A 22,207-nucleotide genomic window follows, 5' to 3' on the forward strand; every position below is an offset into this window, starting at 1 on the left:
TCTCCTTATCAGCTGGTAGATGTGGTAGGTGTACTGTTATTGTCAAGAAAAACTGATCAAAATACGGGGGAATTTACATACAAATAAAAGCTGCTGGAAATGAACTCTAGTAATCCCAGTGCTCTGGTTTACCTCATCAAATTTCCTCTCCTCGCCAGTCTGAGCAGAGATGAAGAGATGTGGAATTGCATTCACACCTCCTTCAAGGCAGGAAGAAAAGCAGAGTGAATTCATCCCTTTTTCTCTTGGATGGAGCCACTTTTACCCAAGTCTGCAGCACCCAGGGAACAACTGCATTAAAAAAAAAAGACTTGTAAGAACAATGAAGAATTGGAAGGAAGGTTCAGCCACTGAAATGGAGGCCAGCCCACTGTGAAATGTCAGGGTTTATATTTTACTTTTCTTCCAGTAGCTGCTGCTTTTCTCTTGGGATATTTTTTCCCTTCTTTTTAATAAATTCTCTTCCCTGCCTCACTTGAGCCCTGGAGCTTTCTCTGGGGTTTTATTAAGTGGTACTGGAGAGGAAAAATACTTGGGGACATAACACCTCCACACCCCAGACCTTTCCCCTGTATTTGCACACCGGTACCTACCGTGGCCTAGACAGAGCTCTGGAGGGAGACTGGAGAAAATCCTCCCTTGCTGTAGCTGCTGGTGTGCAGGTAGAACTCTTTATCCAAAGTCTGCAGAATTCTGATGCTCTGCAGCAACATGCCAGGATCAGGCTTGGGTTAATGAAGCAATGAAACCAGCACTTAGCTTCCAAATTGATTTCCATGGAGACACCTACCCAGTAATAGTGTTTGGGCTTTTTTATTCAATAAAAGTTTGAGATATAAATATTCTCCATTTGCTTAATAGTTACAGTTGTAAAATATTTTAGGATAGCCTACCCGTCACCTGTCATTCAGCATCTCTATAAATGTCGTGAAAACATCATGGTGAAATAAAAACTTCTTATTTCCAGCCCACAAACCCTATTTCCACACACTCACAAAATCAAATCAGAGACAAAAAGGGGAGAGAAGGAGCTGGGGGGACGGGGAGCGGGAGGGATACAGTACAGCAGGCGACAATGCAGTACTTGCTACACAGTAGCAAAAGAAATGGGTACAAAATTTAGTCTGCTATAATGACAAGCTTCTCAGGACATTTGTTATGGACCAGCGTTGTCCAGTGCACTTCTGAAGGACCACTTGAAATCCAAATTCATTTTCATTGTTCTCCTGCAATTCCAGGCAGCGCTTGGATTTTCGGTTCTGGATAGGACCTCCCTGTAGAGATTGGGGCAAAAAGAAGAAGAAAAAGAAAAAGAGGGGTTTGTGTTAAACACTGACCTTGTTGCATTGCTCCTGCGGGGTAACAGAAGTTATAGAACATTCCAGTGTCCATCTACTGTGAAAACCTTTACAGTTAGAGACAAGGTGAGGATTTGCTGGATTTGGAATGAAGGTTCCTTTGTTGCAGGCTGGTTTAATCTCTGATGCAGTTTGCAATAGTCTCAATTGCCTGGTTTCCATTTCAGCAAATGGGATTTCTGGAATGGAGCTGTGTTTCTACCCATGCATTTTAACCATAAAAAAGCCAAAAGCTTTCCTGTTTGCTTGAGTTCCCTGATTTTGTGGTTCTGCTGCACTTCTGAACACCAAAATAAGGCAAAACACAGCCATGGTATGCTGCATAAATGATCAAATGCAAAAACTGTTTTTTCCTTGAATACTGAAATGTCTTTTATAATCTTTTCTTGCTAATTCTCAGTATTGATTCTGTTCAATTCCCAGCTTAATGCTGCCTTATTAAAGCCTTGCCTTCATTGTTGAGTTGCATCAAGCTTTAAATCTCTGCTATCGCACAAAAACCTATAGACCTCAATTACAATTAAATTGTCATGCAGGTGACATAAATTACATTTCCCCCTCTTGAAATCTATTTTCAGTTGGTTCTCTCCTCCTCTCTCCTGTCTAAGGAAGGCAACAGATAACGTGTACACATCAGGGTCTGGGAGGTTTCTGCCAAGATACATGGAGATAGAGTAAATTGCACACAGGTCTGAAAGTGGCTTTCTCTAAAAAGGACCTTGGGCTTGTGTAGAGAATCACTGGCTGAATCTGTAAATCAAAGAAAGGATTTGGTGCAGATTGGTACACCTGAAGTATGGAAGGAGCAGAAGCATTCAAATCGCTTATAGGTACGATGGGAAAAAAGAGTTTCTGTAAAAAACCCAAACTGAATACCCAATTCCATGCAAAAGCCCACCACCTCATAGCTCTGTTCAAGTCTGTGTTGTCCCTTGTATTATAAAGTCATTACAAAGTGGAAGGACATTGGCACAAACCCCACAGAAAGGCTGTGTGCTGTTCCCCAGCCAGGGGCAGCTTGTGCCACTCAGGGCAGGTTCTGCTTCACGCACACAGGTGGCTCAGGGTCCCCTCCTATCCCACCAGTAATGCTTAGTGAGAACTTTCTCTGAGATGGGACTTCTAAAATACCATTTTGGGCCTGGTTAATGAAATACAGAATTAGGTTTGAAAGCTCCACATTTTAAATATAGCTTTGGACAAGAGGGACATTTCTAGAATAATCCACAAAAATTTGAAACGTGTGGCTCCCATAAATCCTCCTGGTAGGCCTATGTGCAGCCTTGATAAAACTCCCACTGATTACTTTACCAGACAGACAGGCTTGCAGAGGCATTTAATACACCTCCATAATGAAATGCTGAATGAACTGTATTTTCCCACTGCTGTGTAACTGTTATTGACATTTGTATTAATAACAGTAGTTAAATTTGGCTGCCTGGTGGGAAAATAAACTCCAAACTATCCAAAAGTAATAACACTGCATGACATACAAGAAATTTGAAGAAACTAAGATGAAAATTTTTTCAGTTCTGTATTATATGCCATTTCTTGTCTTATCCTAGACACTCACACTTTATCCCTGCCCCTCCACCAATCTCATTCCCCCATTCCCTTTGTTACTTTGGCCTTCTAGAGATCACTGTAGTGAGGTTGATTTTTTTTTCTCCAAGTTAATGAGCTCTGAACCAGATTATTCACATGTGAAACTCTGAGGTAATGGATATTTTCTCATTGTGAAAGGAGCAGTTATCCTGTTTTCTTCCAGAATAACATTTCTATCCTTGATGAAAGCTGTAGAGTGTGGTTTTCCACTGGGGAGACTCAGGGTTGCATGGCACCCAGGCTCAGCTCTCTTGGCTTAAACTGGCAATTGGGAATTACACCTTACAAGTGTTTCTGCCTAAAGCCAAAATCAAGATGAACTTCCCTGTGTTCTCAGCTGATGCTGGAGGTGCTTGTGTCGCTGTTAGCTATGTAAAGCAGTTTTGCATCTTCCATTTATTGGTTGTCTCTCATCCGACTTCTGGTGCTTGAGACATTCTCAGCTCGGAACCTGCACTGAAGCTGAGGAAAGTTGTCCCACTTTGTCTTGTTAGAAAACTGCCTTAGTTGGGGTCCATTATTTGCCTGATTTCTGGACTTGGGATATGACTCTGTGCATGGCACTCTTAGGCTTCTCCTGTCATTTCTAATTTACTGGCGTAAGAACAGGAACAGAATTCCCTCTCTCCATGTTTTTGTGAAGTACAGCACTTGGAGCTCTGTTAGGTAGAGGAAGGCACAGGGTTAAAACTTAAAGACTGCCATGAGGAGTTGGAATTTTTCTGCTTAATTCCCATTTGTGTCAGTGGTTAAGGGTTTCTTTCACTTGAATGGGCTGAAATGCCATGTGGATTTGGGGGCGGAGGAAGGAGGATGTTCACTGTGGAGACAACGTTTTTCCTTTTTTCTAAATTTTGTAGCGCAGACCTAGGTGTTATAGTAAATGTGTTCATGAGAAACACTAATACAGGCAGCTACACAAACTAAGTGTAAACCATTCCTAAGGAAAAACAAAACAAACAAGCAACCAAAAAACCATATTTAAAGCCCCCTCACACTCCTTCACTCTCTCTGAAGTGCCCTCATGTAAAATCTGGCTTTTATTTAACAGAAACAAGGGAGTTGGGAGATAAAAAGCCAAGGAAGCTCTTTTTGATGTGGGGAAAGTGCTCTGCATTGGCTACTGAAAACCAGCCAGCTGAGTACATTGGAGCTGCTGTATGGAATACAAAGAGACACCAAAATTAAGTAGTGGTTCATGTGTGTGAATTGAGTATTGTAGGGAGCACAGATGCTTCTAGCAAGATGTGCTTTTTTTAACCACAAAAGGGAAATGTGAAGGCTCAAGCCCTGTGAGGAGCTAAGCTGTTCTGTTTCCAAGAGATGAGAGGCCTGTGCAGAGCCTCAGCCTTCAGCCTTCAGAGTGGGTGCAGTGCACACTTTACTCAGAGTCATTAAGAAAATTAAATCCTCCCCAAAGAGTTAGGCCCAAACATTCTGCAAGTGTTTTGAAAGCCAGTGGCTGCACTCTGCCCCGGGGGCTCTGGTGAAATCCAGCTGTGGTGAACGTGTGAGGACGGGGCTGCAGCACAGCTGGATGAGCACTCCCAGCTCACCTGCACAGCAGCTCTTCAGGGCACTGGGCAGATCATTTAAACCCCCACAGAGCCACTTGTTCTCCTCTGCACAGGGCCTTGAATGTGTCCTACAGCAATGGCCTGGGGTGCAGCAAGGAAGAAAGGCAGGATGAGCACGGCTGGCTCTCAGATCCACACAGACAGGGAGGAACAAGAGCAGTGCCTGGTTCAGCTCTGCCTCTGCTTTGGCTTTAGAACTGCTCTGAAGTACAGGGAGGAAGGTTTCTATACTCAATTCACACACATTACTTAAAATTTCCTGTTATTTTTCTACTTACTGTGTCTGTTTTCACCCCTTCATATGCCCAATCCAAACCTGGGACAGTGGTACTGTCCTGTCAGCTCTGGACTGCTGACAGTGCACCTAATACAGGCTGCAAAGCCTGAACTAGTGAGCTGTGTAAGGATTAAAGCACACAAACTGAGTAACTCCAGGAAAAAAATGAGCAGGCAGGACTGAGGCATCAAAAGCTAACACTGTCTTGTGCTCCTCTAACTGGCCTGGCCTCCAAATTCCAGCATTCCTGAATGGTTTCTGCAGTCTGTTGCCATCATTAGCATTTGGAACCCTAAAGCCAAATGCAAGCAAAGGTGCCCTTTAAGTGAATTATTTTTTGCCTTTTTTTATAGTAAGCAGTTATCCAAACTTGTATAAAACTCTCATAATTGGATTTACTGCATGCTTGGCAAAAGGCTTTATTGTGTTACTACACTTCATGCTCACTGAAAGGAGAGATGCCCATCTGGGTTCCTTCCCCCATTCTAGGCAAGATCTCTACTTTCCAATTTAAAGGCAAAACTTGATAGCCTAGAGTAATGTCTTTAAGCATGAAACATTAAACATAATTCTGTAGACTGAAAGAAGTTTCAAGAGGCATTGTGGGCAATTGAACAGAATTAGGATTAAGAGCACTGATGATGAGAGACAGCTCAATGGCAGAAGGAGTCTCAAGAGGATAAATAAGCATCCAGGTCAACTCTTCTGTAAAAAATGGACTGAACGTGTCAGCACTAACAGGTTTGACTGGGAACTGCATGGTTTTTGCAAAGCAAATTGAAGCAATTCCTGTGAGAAACACAAATGTTCTCAGCTCCTGCTGGTACTCAGACACACAGAAGGCTGACTGGGTGATTTGTAAGTGTACTGTTAATGCTAACACTGTCCCAAGTCAACATCCTGTACACAGAGTGGAAAGCAACGCTTCTGACTTCCTTCAGAGTTACTGCACTTTCTGCATTTCTACTGGATGGAAGGGGGTTCCTTCCCAGTCCTTCACTAAAGCAGAATTTATCCAGTGCCATGGCATTTAAGGACACCATCTGCTGTGCCTGCAAACCCTTGCAGTACAAAGTTGTGCAAAGCAATCAGACAGTTTAGACAGGCTAGTTTTTGCTGAACTGTTCTATGGGATCTGTTTTGGTTTACTGGGGGTGGCAGATGCACAGGTACCAAACCTGATCACTCTGTAAGGCCCGGTCACTTGCAGAGAAGAAGGATGAGGGCTGGAGGTTGTCAGCATTACTGCAAATCAGACTGATGGCTGTTTTTAAGGACTTACTCTAAAGGGAACACTTTTCCTTTCAGAGTTTACACCTGCTTTTTGCTCATCATATTAAAGCTCCTGTTATTCTGCCTGAAAGAGAAAAAACATGCTCGCCTAAACCTGGATTTTTCAGAAAAAGGTCCTTAAAGGTTAATAAGTATATCCAGCCTCCTATCACATACACTGTATAGATCACTGCATTCTCCAGTCTATTAATTTTCTATGTGGACCTCAACCAGTGACCTCAAATATTTACATGTTCACTCTGCCTTTGAGGCAGAAACTCTAATCTTTGCTGTTGCTTTGATACATTTGAATCAAAGAATTATGGTGAGGTGTATGAGACAATCTCCACTTCAAACAGAACACTTGATCTCCTTGTGCATTTCCCAGGAATACTGGGCTACATTTTCAGTGACTCTTAGTACACCAAATTTAAACCTAAAGAAAATTACTCAAAAATTATACAAAAAATATATCTATTTTTTTCCTCCGTGTGATTCACCTCTGTATGGATGTGGAAGCAATAAAAAAATGTTCACAGGAAGAAGGGAATAATTTATCCCATCCAGTAATTTATGCATTTTCAGTATTGCCCATTTCTTAGAAATATTGGATGATGTTATTCAGTTTAAATTTTCTGCTTTTTAGCTGTATAAAGGACACAGATATATATATAACATAGAGGAAATGAATTAACTTCTTCTTGAATGCAAAGAAGTATGACAAATTTTCCAACTCTTTGTCTAACAGGTGTGCTGGAAGTAAAGCAGGCTCTTTAACATATCCTTTCCTGTTCAAATGTTTCATCAATTAACTTGAACTATTTTAATTCAAATATTTCTCACTCAAGTATATTGATAGCTGCCCTTACTCAAACACATGCTTCCTAATATATTTTAGATGAGTACTGTGAAAATGAGGTGCATTTAACTGCTTTTATGTATATGAAATATCATATACAGCAGGTTTATATATTAAAAATATATTGTTATCTGTTCAGCTATTTGGATCTTTGTTTAAAGGGTAGCTAAGCACATGAGAATTTTTACAAGACTCACTTAAAATCTGAATTCATTTTTCCAGTACTAAACAAAACTAATTATGACGTACAATGTAAACTTAAGTAGTGCTATAGTAGGGATCAGCCAAACCATTTCTTAAGGGAAATGTAAACTCTTTCCCTCCTCCTGCACTCCAGTTCTGTTGTCAGGTAGCCACCCAAGCACTGGCATCCACTTGCTGGTACTCAGTGTGTAAACACTGTGAAACATCCTCTGACAGAGGGATCAGGCACACCATTCATCAGTTACACAGCTTCAATGTCTGCATCACAATTTTGTCTCATTCCTTTCCCAAGACATCTGAGTGTTCAGGTTTTACATGATCATAAATGCTACATTTTCCTAATGCTGCACTAAATTTTTAATACTGCAGCTGTGACAAATCAAATGAAGCAGCCTCATCTGCATGTCCAGAGCAGGATTTAATAACTAGACATCTGTGCAATCATTTTCTGTTTTCTTTACTCTAGACTGGATGGTCTGATTTGCTTACTCTCTCCAGGATGTAGAAATACACTATACTGTTAATTAAGGTTTTAAAATAAAAGCAATTAAACCTGGTACAAGGAAATGCAGCTTCATTCAGAGAATGTAATTGGAATAGAAAAGAAATTAGAGAGATGCAGCATAAAAATCAGAAATGGAACACGTGGATCTATACCTATCACTAACATTTCTCCACATATAAAAAAAATTATCACAGATTTATAACAGGTTGCAGTCCTGGTAATAGCAAGATTAAGAAAAATAATAACCTGAAAATAATTAAATTCAAGCCTTTACTGAAATACCAAGAAGCTCTTCAGGATATCACAGCTGGAAATGTGTTTCACTACAGAAAATTGGGATAAGACTACAAAACCAGAAGTTTTGGAGAAGAATACATGAGCCAGACTAAGATATTTTACAGAAAGTAAACATGAATTATTACTCAATCAGCAGTGGCCAGGAAATCTTCCTGACATGCTAGAAAAACACGCAGAAACAGCTATTCTAGGTGTATGATGAGATTTTTGTAATTAATTACTGAACACTGTCTCAGGGCTGGGGGGTGGCTGTGGCAGAGTGGAAAGCAGATTAAAAAGGGAATCCTTTATCCCTACATGGCCCTGATAATGATGGGAAATGCAGAACTTAGAGCTGCATGCATTGTTGGTTTTTATGTGGCAGCAAACCCAGATGATGCTGGGTTGTGTTGATGCTCTGAGAGCCAGGGTTGCCTAGCAAGCCGTTTGTGAAAAGGAAGGACTGGCTCCATGCCCTGCAGCTGAGGATGCTGTGCTGGGCTTTTCTGACCACAGCTGTCCTGAGCAACCCCTACCAGCACTCAGCAAGAACTGCCTGTTTGGGAACTTGAAGGAGTAAGCTGCAGAGATGCATGCTGATGGGGGATGATTCACAGATGGGTATTTCTGATTTTATTTTCCTCATCACTAAAGGGGATGATGTTCACACTTGTCTTTTGTGTCCTCCCTTGCCCTAATCTGCCTGCTTATGCTACTGGGCAGCACTCAGAAACCTCCATATGCAGAACCCACCACATTCAGGGCTCACTGGCTACTCTGTGCTCCAGCTCTGATACTCAAGCACTAACCTAGAACTTAAGATGTGTTTCTAAACTATGTCAGTTCACAGCAACAACTGCTACATTTTATACTCCCTCTAGTAGAAGAGTTGGATATAGGCAAATCCTGCATTTTAAACACTTCTGGAGTCATATGTGAGACTCAACCTATGGAAAATATCCAAAGTTAATGCTTTGCCCAATGTTTTCTGCAGGGTAATTCTTCTCTAACTAAACCCAGAATTCTTTCCTATCTTTTCATTTATTGTGCCATGCAACAGCTGCTTTTGTAGTGAAACAATACCTTGATACAACCAAGAAAAAACCAGGAGTGCTGGAGACACTTGCTTTATTTGTTTTAGCACTGCATTTTGTGAAACTCTCAGAAAAGTTACCTTTTTCATTCTGAGATTACATAAATTATTTCTGCAAACAACTCAGGCTTGATTTATCTGCTGTGATCTAGGCCTGCTTCAAGATGTTCAAAGTGTAAGACAGAGGAAGGCAACAAAGCTGTTTTGAAGTGTGATGGACTGTTCAGATGGTGGGGAATTACAAAATACAGTAACATGAAATAAAACCAGGACTTTGCTTAGTAGGGGAATGGACATCAGTGGGACCTGCCTTTAGCATTCCAAAGGATGCATACCTGTGAATAGCAGTGAGGAACTGGTGAACAAAGCTTCTAAGGAAAAAATAAGTGTTAGGTTAAAAATTTGCTACAGCTATTGGTGATTTATCAGAGTACAGGAAACCTGTTGAATTCCCTGTCTCAGACATCAGTGTTCAGTGACTGACTAGATGTTTCTGATGGCTGAGTTAATTTTAAGAGTGCTGATAGCTCTTTTTAGGCATGCTGAGATGATCATTCAGACAAATCAAGCCTCAATCTTCTCCAAGAGAGCAAATCAGGGGTCAAGAAGGAAATCCTCCTCCTGGACTTACAGTGAATTGCTGGCTCACAACAGCTCATTTCTGTGAAACTGCAAGCACTGCCCATTGCCTGGGACAGTCTTCTGGATTAGGTAAATAATCCACTTCATTAATTTTGTGATCTGTGATGCAGCAAATTGTATATTCCTAGGTTTTGCCTTCCTATTTGGTTTTAATAAAAGTAATATCACTGTGGTACACAGAATTACAGAAGTGTCCTTTTAGATCATTGAGTTCAACTATTAATTCAACACTATCAATTTCATAACCAAACCAAACCATGTCCCTAAGTGCCACTTTTAGGTGTCTTTTCAATATCCAGGAATGGGGACTGCACCACTTCCCTGGGCAGCCTATTCCCCTGCCTGACAACCCTTCCCTGATATCCAATCTAAACCTCCTCTGGCACAGCTCGAGGCCATTTCCTCTCCTCCTAGCTCTGAGAAAAGATACCAACACCCACCTGGCTACAGCCTCCCCTCACAAAGAGCAATGAGGGCCCCAGGAGCCTCCTTTTCTTCTGACTATACACCCCCTGCCACCATGGCATTTTTTGAAAAATCCTCTTTGCCCAGGATTTTCTCCTGGGAAGCTGAGAAGCCTCAGGGAGGAAGGAAAACAATAATTATCTGATGGCTGCTCCTGTGTTTGCTGATTTGGAATGTGGCTTGGGCATTGTTTACCAACAGGTGAATGTTTGATTGGTTCCATGTGAATTGTTTTAATTTAATGGCCAATCATGGTCCAGCTGTGCTGAGGCTCTGAGGAGTCTCAAGTTTTTATTATTATTCATTCTTGTTAAGCCTTCTGATGGATCCTTTCTCTTTCTTTAGTATAGTTTTAGTATAGCATTCTAGAATAGAATAGAATAGAATAACAGCATAGCCTATCATAATAAATCAGCCCTCTGGGAACATGGAGTCAGATTTTCATCTCTCACCTCGTCCTGGGGACCCTCACAAACACCACATCCCCATCTCCCTCAGCCTCGTGCTCCAGACCTGTCACCAGCTCTGCTGCCCTGCTCTGGGCACCTCCCAGCATCTCCATGTCCTGCTGACAGTGAGGGGTCCAAACCTATACACATTCACATCCTGCAACTGCAGCTCATGCCTAGGAGCACCTCACTGCCTTGTTCTTTCTCTTTTTCTCTCCATGGATGAAAATATTGTCCTAATATAGCACAAGTGATGTGAGGAACACAACTTCACATTGCTATTTACCAGCCTTAGCATAGGTTATATCTAGGTACTCTTCTTCAGCCAGATAAATGAGAAACTCCTTTCAGCACAACTAGGAAACCCAAGATTTTTATCTCTTTCCCAGACATGTTAACAGACTTCCAAAGGTTTATGGGGTTTAGATGAGATTATTTGTGAGAAATAACTCCCTTGGAAAACAAAAATACTGAATGATGATTTTATTTCGTTTGTGTGGGTGTTGTATTTAAGTAATCTAAGTTCTCTAATCTGAATGCTTCATAAGAAGGAGGCTTCATGCATTTTAACCCAGAAACTGAACTACTTGCATTATCATTATATGCTTATGATTAAACCAGTCTCTAGGGCCTAAGAAATAAATTGAGTGCAAAGTGAAGAAAATTAGGAAATGAATTTGCACCAGTATTTCAATTGATCTGCATATTCTAACATGGAATTTAGGCTGAGCTCCTTGGGACTCTGATCATAGTGTCTAGTTATTGAAAATGGCTTTTTCACCACTAACCACCACAAATCTGCATGCCAGCACCTGACATGGCAAAGTTCCACTGTGTTAAACTTACCTTGGGAAAAACTCATCTTTCTTTGAAAAACAGAATTTGACTGTCTTTGGCTTCCAACCATTGGAACCTGTTTTGTCCTCAGGGTATAGGTTAGCCTGAAGCCAAAACAGGTTCCAGTGGTTGGAAGTGTTCCACTGTGGAAGCACTGAGATGCCTTGAGTCACCCTGCTGTTTCCTCTTAGCTAAACCAGAGTGATCTCCCTAAGTGTTGGAGCACCTTTTCCAGCCCCAGAACTTGTGTGGATTCTTTACTCTCCCTCATGTTTCTAAATCAGTTAGGAATGCAGACACCAGGCCTGGCCTTAGTGTCCTATCAGCATTCTCATCCCTGTGAAAGCACCTCCCAGCCTTTCCTCGAGCCTCTTTCTGCCTCTCTCACACTCATGTGTAAAAGCCTGAGCCTTTTTACAAAAGAAACTGCAGAACTAGCTCATTATGAGGCTGTTAGCACCAATGAGCCACTACCACCATTTGTGACAGCTACTTCTAAAAGAAAACCAAACAGATTTCTGTTCCTCTTTCCTAAATAGGTTACTTTGCATTTGACTCCACTGAAATAACCTTTTTTTCCCACTCCCCATAACAGTGCTGTGCCTTAGGAGTTATTCATGGTGAACTCAGAAAATATAATACAAGTTTTGTACCCTACTGAGGTAGCTGACATTGGGATCAAAACTAAACCTGCACAGAGCTTCCTGGCTCTGTGCAAAGCAAGCGAGGATAAATCTGGTTCTGTTCTGCTAATAAACAGATTACTCACACTTCAACACAGAAACAGAGCTTTAAAACTTTCTGAAATGGCTGCTGGGCAAAAATTACCTGAGTAAATTGCCAGTAAAGCTTCATTCTCTTGGCTTTGGCATAATTGCATTCCATGAGCCTGGGCCTGCTGCTGACATCCACCAGGCATCTGTTGTCATCGTCGTCGATGGTGGGGCTCAGAACACCCACGTGGAGCTGCTGACTGCTCGTGTAATGAACATTCTGCAACAGGAAGCACAAACAGCATTTGTGGCCTCTACACAGAAGCAGCACTTTCACCCAAAAGCTAATGGCAAAGATAAATATGCTGAATAGGCTGACCCCATGGTGGCTTTGAAAGGATCTCCTTTCATGCAGGAAGCAAGACAACATTTTAAAAGTTGGTCTAAATTAACAATTAACTGCTTAAATATTGGTTAAGTATTTAAGAGGAAATATGCAAATACAACTGATTATTGTCTCATCATGGGACTTTTTCCTTCTGTTTCTGAGGGTCTTCAAAGAGGAAGATAGAGCCCCTGGGACTGGCTTGAATATGGCCATCAGCTCTGATTAGACTGTTTCATCTGAGGATAACACCTCACTGGAGAGGTAAAAAAAGAGAACAGCAGCACAGGAGTTCAGAGCATCTCCGTCTTTTATAGGACAGATACAAAGATACATTAAGGTTTTCTGCAAACAAATGCTAAAATCCACACTTGAAGCAGATACTATATAGAAAGAAAAAGTTGTTAGCAACTGGTGACAGATACAGGCATGAGAGAGAACAGAATGGCCACATTTCAAGGCATTTGTTCTCATTTTACATTTTCTAAGTCCATACACACAGATACAAGAGACAAGGACAAGGGACAGACACTGGCTGCTCTGTATTTCTAGCAAAGAAGGGCCCTCAAAGGCCTCAGGGATTACACCTGGGACCAAAGACATGAGTTCATTATGTTATACAAATTCTTTCTACTCTGTTTGACTACAAAGATATGTGGAAGGTTTCTCTGGAAGAAAGGAAAGAAGGGGAAGGATGGAGGGGATATGTCCCCTTTCAGATTGGCAGGTTACGTGTAAGCCCAGGAAGGTAACACAGGATTATACCAGGACTGCCTGATTGCTAATCACAAATAGAATTTATTTTGCTACAATCAGACCTTTTTCTTGGAAGGACCATGAGAAAGATTAAAGGGAAACATCGTGCTCCAGGTTTTAAGTCTGTGGTAACTCAGTGGTGGCAGAGTCACAACAGACAAGAGTGGACAGAAGCACCAAATTAATGCCCCTGCCATTTACTGTAACTATTCTATTTGTCTGTAACAAAAGGGAAACTGGAAATTCTGCTGGGTGTATTTGGGAATCTTTTTGGTGCCCAGATTTTCCTGGTATTTGTTCATTGTTGGTGTTGTGAACTGTTTTATGTGTGAGTGTTCTCCTTTGTGAACACTCTGGTAAAATAAGAGAGAACGCAGAAAAGCAGAACAAGCCAGGTCTGATGAAAGATTTCGGAGCTTCATGTAATAAATAAAATAAAATTTAAAAAAAATGGAATGCTGTAAGTAGTCAATTCAGGGATTGAATACAACCACAACAAATGGTGGTGTTCTGGGCAAGACTGTGTGCCCAGTTTACCCTCCTGTAGCACTGCCAGGGCAGATGTAACCTGCCAGAGCTGCACTCAAGTTAATTACGTTACCATTAATGGTTTAGACTAAGCCCAGGTTTTGCCCCCTTAATGAAGTTTCATTGTTTTCACCCCACAGAAACAGTAACAAGCTTGAGCTGGCTGAAGTGAGGTGAGTGGAAGTTTTAAGAGGTTGAACAGAGAAAAGCTCAATAGTTTAGTCATGCCCCACAGGAGGAGAGCAGGGTAATAAAGGAACTGGCAGAGCACATTTCCAGAATGGATGGTTATGACTGAAGTAAACTCTAAGAACTATAACAAGATCACTCTGCATCCACAACTCAGGTTATTAACATTCCTGCAAACAAAACTGATGCCTTAGAAAACTGTTAAACATGAAGAATGCACTTTCTAGACAGGCCCAGAGCAACTATTTTAGACATGTATATGATCTAGTTAGACTTTTTTTTTTTTGGAGAAACTGAGGTAGTGACCGAGCAAGGCTAAAAGGTCAAGATGATCTTACAAAGGGATTGTTAGGACACCCTACAGATGATTCTTGCAGCTCGTTTACCTCTTACCTGAAATTACGACTAGAAAACATAAAGGGAAATTGTTGGTTATTTAAATTTTTAACTAACAGGAAGGGATATTCCATTTCAGCATGTTGTCACTACAGAAAACATGATGTAAGAACATAAAGGGGGGTTGCATTGTTTTCTTAATTACACATATCAGTTGCTGGAAACAGATGAGCAGGCTTGGCTGTAACTCTGAGAAGTGCATTCTGTGGCCTGAGGTCTGCACAGAGAAGGCAGTGTGCCTGCAAACCCTCGTGGCTGAGCTGCTTTTATCAGATTACAAAATTAGAAGTACTCATTAAAGATGCCCCAGAGTTAAAAAAACAGTCAGTGTAAATTAATTACTACTGTGGATACAAACTAATTAGTTACCAGTATCTTTGAAATATATTTTTGGGAACAATTTATTGTTAAATCTTGTCATCCTTTGTCATTACCATTAATTGTTTACTGATAAAAGTAATGAGCCTGATGTTCTACAGACAAGTAGGAATAAGCTATTTGCATTTAATACCATAATCATTTTGAATCTGCATTTTTATTTTGGTATCTGGACAGGTGACTGCAGAAAGGACAGAGAGAGTGTCAGACACAAAGATCACTGAAATCAAGGCTCATATTTCTAGTTGCTATCAGTGGCTTTTCCATCACACCCTGGAAGTTTTTGGATTGTCGTGCACATTTGTTACTGGGTATCTGCCTCTGCAGAGCTAGAAACTATACCCACTGGATGGAATATGTTAATATTTATTTAGGTAATATCTCCACTGAATTCAGTTAACCTTTATTAATAATGTCTGATCATCACACAATCCTGTCATACTTACTTTCAGGTAAACTTATTTATTTGTATGGAAGAACAGCCTTTTTTCATAACCAAGCTGACAGATTAATGTGAAACTCTAAGTAACCTACAAAAACACCCCCTCACAATCTAAAAGGCTTTTTAAAAGAAAAATAAAAGACTTTAACATAACTAGAGCTGCTCTTCAGTTTTAATATGTAAATTATCCCTTAAATCTAACTTTTGAAGTCATCATTAATTGCCTCACAGGCCTCATTTTACATTAATTGTGCCTTCATAGAACACTCTTATTGAAAACCTAATCCATGTAAGGATTCTTCACAAATTAAATGGTCATTACTTGTCTTCCTCTTTTAGCTAATTGCTTCATTATGTACTTTTTCAATTGTTTTGTTCTGCAGGGATTAATTTTGCATGTATCTTCATGAGCTGTGAAACTGTTAGAGTGTACTGTTAAACTATGCATGGTGTGCTGCTCCTTGGAACTGCAGGAACCACTCTCCACCTGTGTTACTTGGAGGTAACACATGGCAAGGGTCACTTAGGGCCCCATCCAGTTCTCTGCCAAGTGTGTCCATCTCATTGCCAGGCACAGTCAAGAACCCACACATCAATCACTGCGTTGCCAAGTTGATGTTAGCAACAGGAAGTAAAAGAAATCACTTTTTGTCTTAAAAAGCACAAAAGGAGACTGAAAAACAGGATTGCCACTGGTTTAGTATTCATGGAGCAATGTACTGTGCTGGCCATCTTTTATGGCTTTACCTTTCTCTCCTTACCACAGCTACACTTAGCCTGATCAGTCTTGTTCATCTTGCCCTGTGCCTAAAGCCTGATCATAGAATACAACATGCTGGGGTGGGAGGGACCCACAAGGATCATCAAAGTTCAATCACTGGCCCTGCACAGGACACCACAAGAGTCACACCACGTGTCTGAGAGCATGGCCCAAACACTTCCTCAACTCTGTCAGACTCGCTGTGGTGGCCACTTCCCTGGGGAGCCTGTTCCAGTGCCAGCCACCTCTGTTGTCACGGTTATATTTTATGAAAAATCCCTTCACCAGGATTTTCTCCTGAGAAGCTGAGAAGCCTCAGAAAAGAAATGCAAACAATAATTATCTGATTGCTTGGAATGGGGTCTGGAGGTTGCTTACCAACAAGTGCATCTTTGATTGCTGCCATGTGAATTGTTTTTAATTAATGACCAATCACAGCCAGCTGTGTCAAGACTCTAGTCAGTCATGGGTTTTTATTATTCATTCTTTGCTAGCCTTCTGATGTCTTTCTCTTTCTTTAGTATAGTTTTAATATATCATTTTCATATCATATAACATAACATCATAATATAATAAATCAACCTTCTAAAATATATAGAGTCAGATGAATGTCTCACCTCATCCTGGAAACCCTCACACCTGATGTCCCCAGACAGGGCAGGCCCTCCTGGCTGTGCCTCAGGACAGGCCTGGCTCTCCTGGCTGTGCCTCAGGACAGGCCTGGCCCTCCTGGCTGGGCCTCAGGACAGGCCTGGCCCTCCTGGCTGGGCCTCAGGACAGGCCTGGCCCTCCTGGCTGGGCCTCAGGACAGGCCTGGCCCTCCTGGCTGCAGGGCACTGCTGACCCACATTCAGTTTGCCATTGGCAGGAGCCCCAGGTCCCTTTCCACAGCACAGTAGCCCAAATTCTATCAGTACTATTAAAGACTGAGGCAAGAGCTCCTGAAGAATTCCCTGTTCAGCCAGGCTGGTCTTTTGCCTCACTGCCTTGCCTTACAACATAAGGTGCTGTCACACACATAAAGGTGTCTGGCCTTCACACCTGTGACCTGAACATGCTGCATCCATCCTGGTGAACCCATCTCAGTCATCTACTCACTTCTGCACTACCACAACAACCCCTTGCTCTCCCTCACTGGTCTTCCTCTAATCTTTGTTAGATTACTAAATCAGTCTTGCAATATTAAAATATCTCAAGGAAATTAAATTCTAGAGGAAAGCCACAAATATGGAATCTTCCCAGCTTAGGCCGTGAAGACTTGGAATATAAGAAGGTACAATGGCAATTACACTATGACTTGAAAGTGCAGGAGAGCATTAAACATGAGGCTAATAATGCACTAATTAACTTGCATCTCACCTGAGTCCATTGATGTGTAAGTGTATATTGAGTTAAACTGTTTTACTATTTCCCATACCGCTATAAATAACACTTTCCTCTCATAAAACATAAATATATCTGTATTACTTCCCAGTTGGTAATGTGCAACTACACATGCACAGTTGGTGAAAAAACACTTGTGAGAAATCTCCAAGTGCCTCCTCATCCTTCCTTGTAGGGTATAGTGATGTCCCATGTTAGCTGCTGCTGTAATACTTTTCTTTCCTGTGGGAGCAGCTAATAACATGTTCTCTCCCCAGAAACAGCAAAACCACAAAACTGATTCACTGGTAATGTATAATTACACATGCTGTAGCTGCAGATTACCTGCTGAGGCATTCATAAGAACAGAGGGAAAAACAATTATTCCAATGTAGGAGTGACTGAAACCAGAGCAAGCCAAAAAGCTCAGTAGTGTCATGACTGGCAGAATTTGGAGGCATGGCAATTACTTGTTTTGTTCTCAATAGAGCCTTTCTTTTTTTAACCTGTTGGAATTACAATCCTGTAAAGAGAGAATTTTAGTCTGTGTCATCTTGGGATTCAAATTGTTGACCCAGTGAGGTACTTTGCAAAACAAAATTAACCTCAGGAATAATCCTGTGCACACAGATAAGCCACTGCTGGTTACACAGGGTGCTAGGCAAGTGCTTATGCCACACTTGCACTGCTAAGGAATTCTTTTTGTCTTGGTGAAAGTGTGAGCTATGAAAAGCATTGGCTACATCTTGTAAGAAGCAACATTTGGTCAATCTTTACCATCTTTTTCTTTCAGGCTTCAATCTAGAAATAGTCTCCTCTTAATTCACAAAATGGATAAAAGCAAAATAAACTTCTCTCTATTTAAAGCTTTAACGAAAATTTAAAGAGAACCATTATATGAAAAAGCAGTATTTAAAAGTTATCTCAGAGTAACAACTAAGGATATTTCTATTTTTGGACTTCTCAGCCCTTTGCCTTTACACATCACCAACCTTGTACTGTTGGCAGCACTTGTGATCACGTACTGAGGATGTTTTCTGTAGAGCAAATCATTCCCTAGTGGCAAAGGATATTGGCCTTCTTACTGAAAACAAGCTAAAAACATGGCTTTAAGACTACAAGAAGTGATGATAGCTGCAAGTGCAAAAATGGGGAACATCTTGATTAATTTTCCTGAGGCATATTTGGGGAAGATCTCCATTGCTCAGTGGAGTGCAACGGAGGTAGGCCCAGCAGCAAGGACAGAAAGGGACACCAGGCACACATGGCACAGCCCACTACTCCCTCTCCATGCAAACAGTCCCACAACACAGCAGTTGGGTGAAAAATCCCTTCAATCTTCTTGGTTCCTTTCCTGACATTTCTACCTCTTGGTGTGAGAAATGAAACCCTGGAGATGAGAGCTCTTTTTTAGAGAAGTAATTGCTAGTTGATGTTAATGAAATGGATAGGGTCTTAATTTGAAGTGTTGGTCTGTTGTTAAACATCGAATGTCAGAGTTCTAGGACTTGCCTTGAGTTGCTGTTGTTCTATGTTACCATCTTACCCTGTATTTGTATCTCTCTCTGTCATACTCTGCATTTGTGCCCCTTTCCATCTCACCTTAGATTTGTATCCATTCCTGTCAGGAACCACTTCCCCTGCTCCCCTGCTCCCAGGCCTTGCACCCGGACTGAATTCAAATGAGAGGCTGTGGGAACTATATGAACCCTCTCAAAACAACAAACCAGCACATGAACTCTGACTTTAACCCCCCAGAACCACACTAAATCACCCACCCTTGACCAGAGCCGGATTCCGTCCTGCCACCATAACTTTAATAGTGCTCAGCTTGGGTGATACCCCTGGACTACAAGCCAACATCATCTTCCTAAGGATTCTCTTGAGGGTGGAAGCCCCAGCTCTGCCGAGAGACAAAGCTGCACGCACCCTCCTGCTGCACTCCTCCTCCTCCTCCTCCTCAGCACCGTGCTGTGGGAGCAGCGGCGCTGTGCGCAACCCCTCGGGTAATAAAGGCCTTTTTAAAGGAGTCTCCTGGCCATATTTATCACACTGGCACGCCAGCCCGTCAATCTGCCTAACAAAACAGTTTGTGAGGCAGCAGGGCAAATCACGAGCTGATTAGCATTACAATTAACCCTGTATCTGAAAGAAAATAAAAGTTTACTGAAGCAGAGGTGTTCAGAGGCAGCAGTGTGGGGCAGACCACTGTGCTGGCAGGGCCAAAGCACTGGTGAGCTGCTGCAGGAGCTAGAACAAGAGCATGGCAAGGAGAAGGAGAAAATGTAACCCAGTGTAGCCTATGTGCTGTGAAACTTCACTTGAGCTTGAACACTGTTGGTGCAGTTTAACATTATCCTCATCCTAAACCCAAAACACAGCACTGTACCAGCTTCTAGGAACAAAATTATCTCCACCCCAGCCATGGCCAGGACAGCTGTGCAAAGGCTTTCCTTAATAAAGTCAGACATCTATTTACATGCAATATAGTCACAGTTTCGTGTCATTTATGGCCTGTGTTAGGAACACTGACAGGTAAAATTGCTGGAAACTTCCAGGTAAAGAGGAAAAAGGGTGAAATGTTTCCCCATAAATATGGAGATTTGGGGCCAAGTGTAAGTACCTTCACTTGCCTGTGATTAACAAAAAGAACACTATCCCAAGGGCAATATTGTAAGAAAGATCTCAGGTGAGAAACAATCAGGATACACACACACTGTGGACTGGAAATGGCTGGAACATGTAAGCAGCCATCAGTTTCTAGGCACCAAATGGGAGAGACTCACTTAACTAAGAAGCAATGAAAAAAGCAATGAAAAATCACGATCCCAGAAGCATGTTGTGGGGAGGAGGTTAAAGAAAAGACAAGATAGGTAAGACCCAAAGACCCAGCCCGAAACTAACAAACAAATATTAACTTCTGGAATTCCAAAACAATAGATCAGAGAGAGCCATGACAGACTTCACATCTGCTTGCTTTGCCACAGAGGGACCCTCATGTATGGAAAATACCCCAAAGAACCCTGGGACTATTTTTTGCTCAAGTAACTAATTTCTCCATCTCTATTCATTAACTGCATTCCTCCAGTTCTCCACCATCAGAAACAGCACGAGATTCACAAAAGGTCTGCAGACAAACCACCCGACTAGCAAGAAATGAAGCAATTAATTTCACTACAGAAATATACTACACAAAAGTAGTGTGCCACACTCAGTCTAACTATAAATGCAATTTTCCTCCTGGGTCACCTGATGTAAAGTCCTGATATAGCATTTAGTTGGAACAAGACCCAATCCCTTAAAGAGCTTTTAGCTTCTAATAAATTTTCCTCTTACCCACTTAAGAGGGCCATTATATCCTAGTGAACACGAATTCATCTGCAAGCACAAAGTCTTTGTGACACACAGAATTACTCTAAGTCAAAGCCTGGGCTGGCATTCCCAGGACTCTGATGATGACTTAGTCTGGGACCTGAGGTAGATCACGGAGTATTTGTTAGGGCATCCCTAAAAGTGGCACAAATAACTTCTTGTAACAGATATTCCAGAGCTTTATCAAGTATGTAGGCTGCTTTAAAAGACAAAAGAATTGCTACAGGGTTGCTTTTGATAGAAAATCTTCTTCTGACTTCAGTAGGAATTGGAAGAGGCCTTTAAGAAGCCTACTGCAAACCAGACATGAACCATGCAAAGCAGAATCTGGCTGAATGAATGCAACTGATGGCAGAGGATTTGTAGGGTCTTCCACGGCCACAAGAACTGCTTGTGCAGGCCCAAGCCAGAAGCTGAGCCCAAATGACACTGAGAAACACCAGCCTTACACTCACATTCTTTTAAGGCAGTTACCAACACAGTTCCTGCTTGGGCACATGGATGAAAATGTGATTCCAATCTGCCCTCCAAATGCAACCTGGTAATTTAAAAGCACACTTAAGTCCATTCAATTGGGAATGATTGAACAAAAAAGAAGCACCACTCATTCTAACTTGATTTTATAAATATGATGCTTCTTGACAGTAAATGAATCTTTCTAAACCCCAGTTAAAATGATTGAACTGCTCAAAGAGGATTCTATTAAGTCCTGCATCAACCAGCCTGCCTTTTTTGTCTTATGAGGCAAATAAACAGATTTACAAGAAAACATTTGGTTGAAAAGTAAAGAGTTTCTTCTAAGAATCAAATCCATTCATGTTTTGAACTCATCTGCCAGCTTCTAGCTCAAGGCAAAAGATTTCTATTAATATTTATTTAATAATACATGTTTAGTATTTTACAAATGCTGTTGCAAATCCATAGACAAGGGTAAAAATCTTAGAAGTTAAAACAGTATTCCAAATCAGAGACCAACAGAGCTGAGTAGCAGCTCTGAAGCAAATTCAGAATCAAGAGAACAATCCTCCAAAGTCCTGCTCTCTGTGGCTTGTAATGGTTTGCCAGCAATGGATCCTTCAAATACAGTTTCCAATAGTTGGTGATTTTCTTGCACTCCTATAACATAAATAACTAGATATTTGTGCAGATGATGAGGTGACAAACATAACTCCTGGGTGAGGATAGTGGGAAAAGTCTCCATTTGTCAGGGTCTAATTCCTCACAGAAGTTTTACATCCTCTGGAACAAAATCAGTGATAGATGGACATGGGACCATGTTCTACCCACTGTGTTTCAGATAAACAGGTAGCTCAAATGATTCTAACATGTGCTATTTCTGCAGTCAAAAATAAACTCTCCAGTTCTTCCTCTAGATGTTTGCTCTTACAAGCTTTTGCATAAAATTTCCCTAGCAGGCCATTTTGGACAGACAGTGTCTGCTTGTCCATTATCCTGAATGAGAATGCTTTTCACACAGCAGAATACTAAAAAAATCTAGACACTTCTT

The sequence above is a fragment of the Agelaius phoeniceus genome, chromosome W (assembly GCF_051311805.1).
Source record: "Agelaius phoeniceus isolate bAgePho1 chromosome W, bAgePho1.hap1, whole genome shotgun sequence".
In the NCBI taxonomy this organism is placed as follows: domain Eukaryota; kingdom Metazoa; phylum Chordata; class Aves; order Passeriformes; family Icteridae; genus Agelaius; species Agelaius phoeniceus.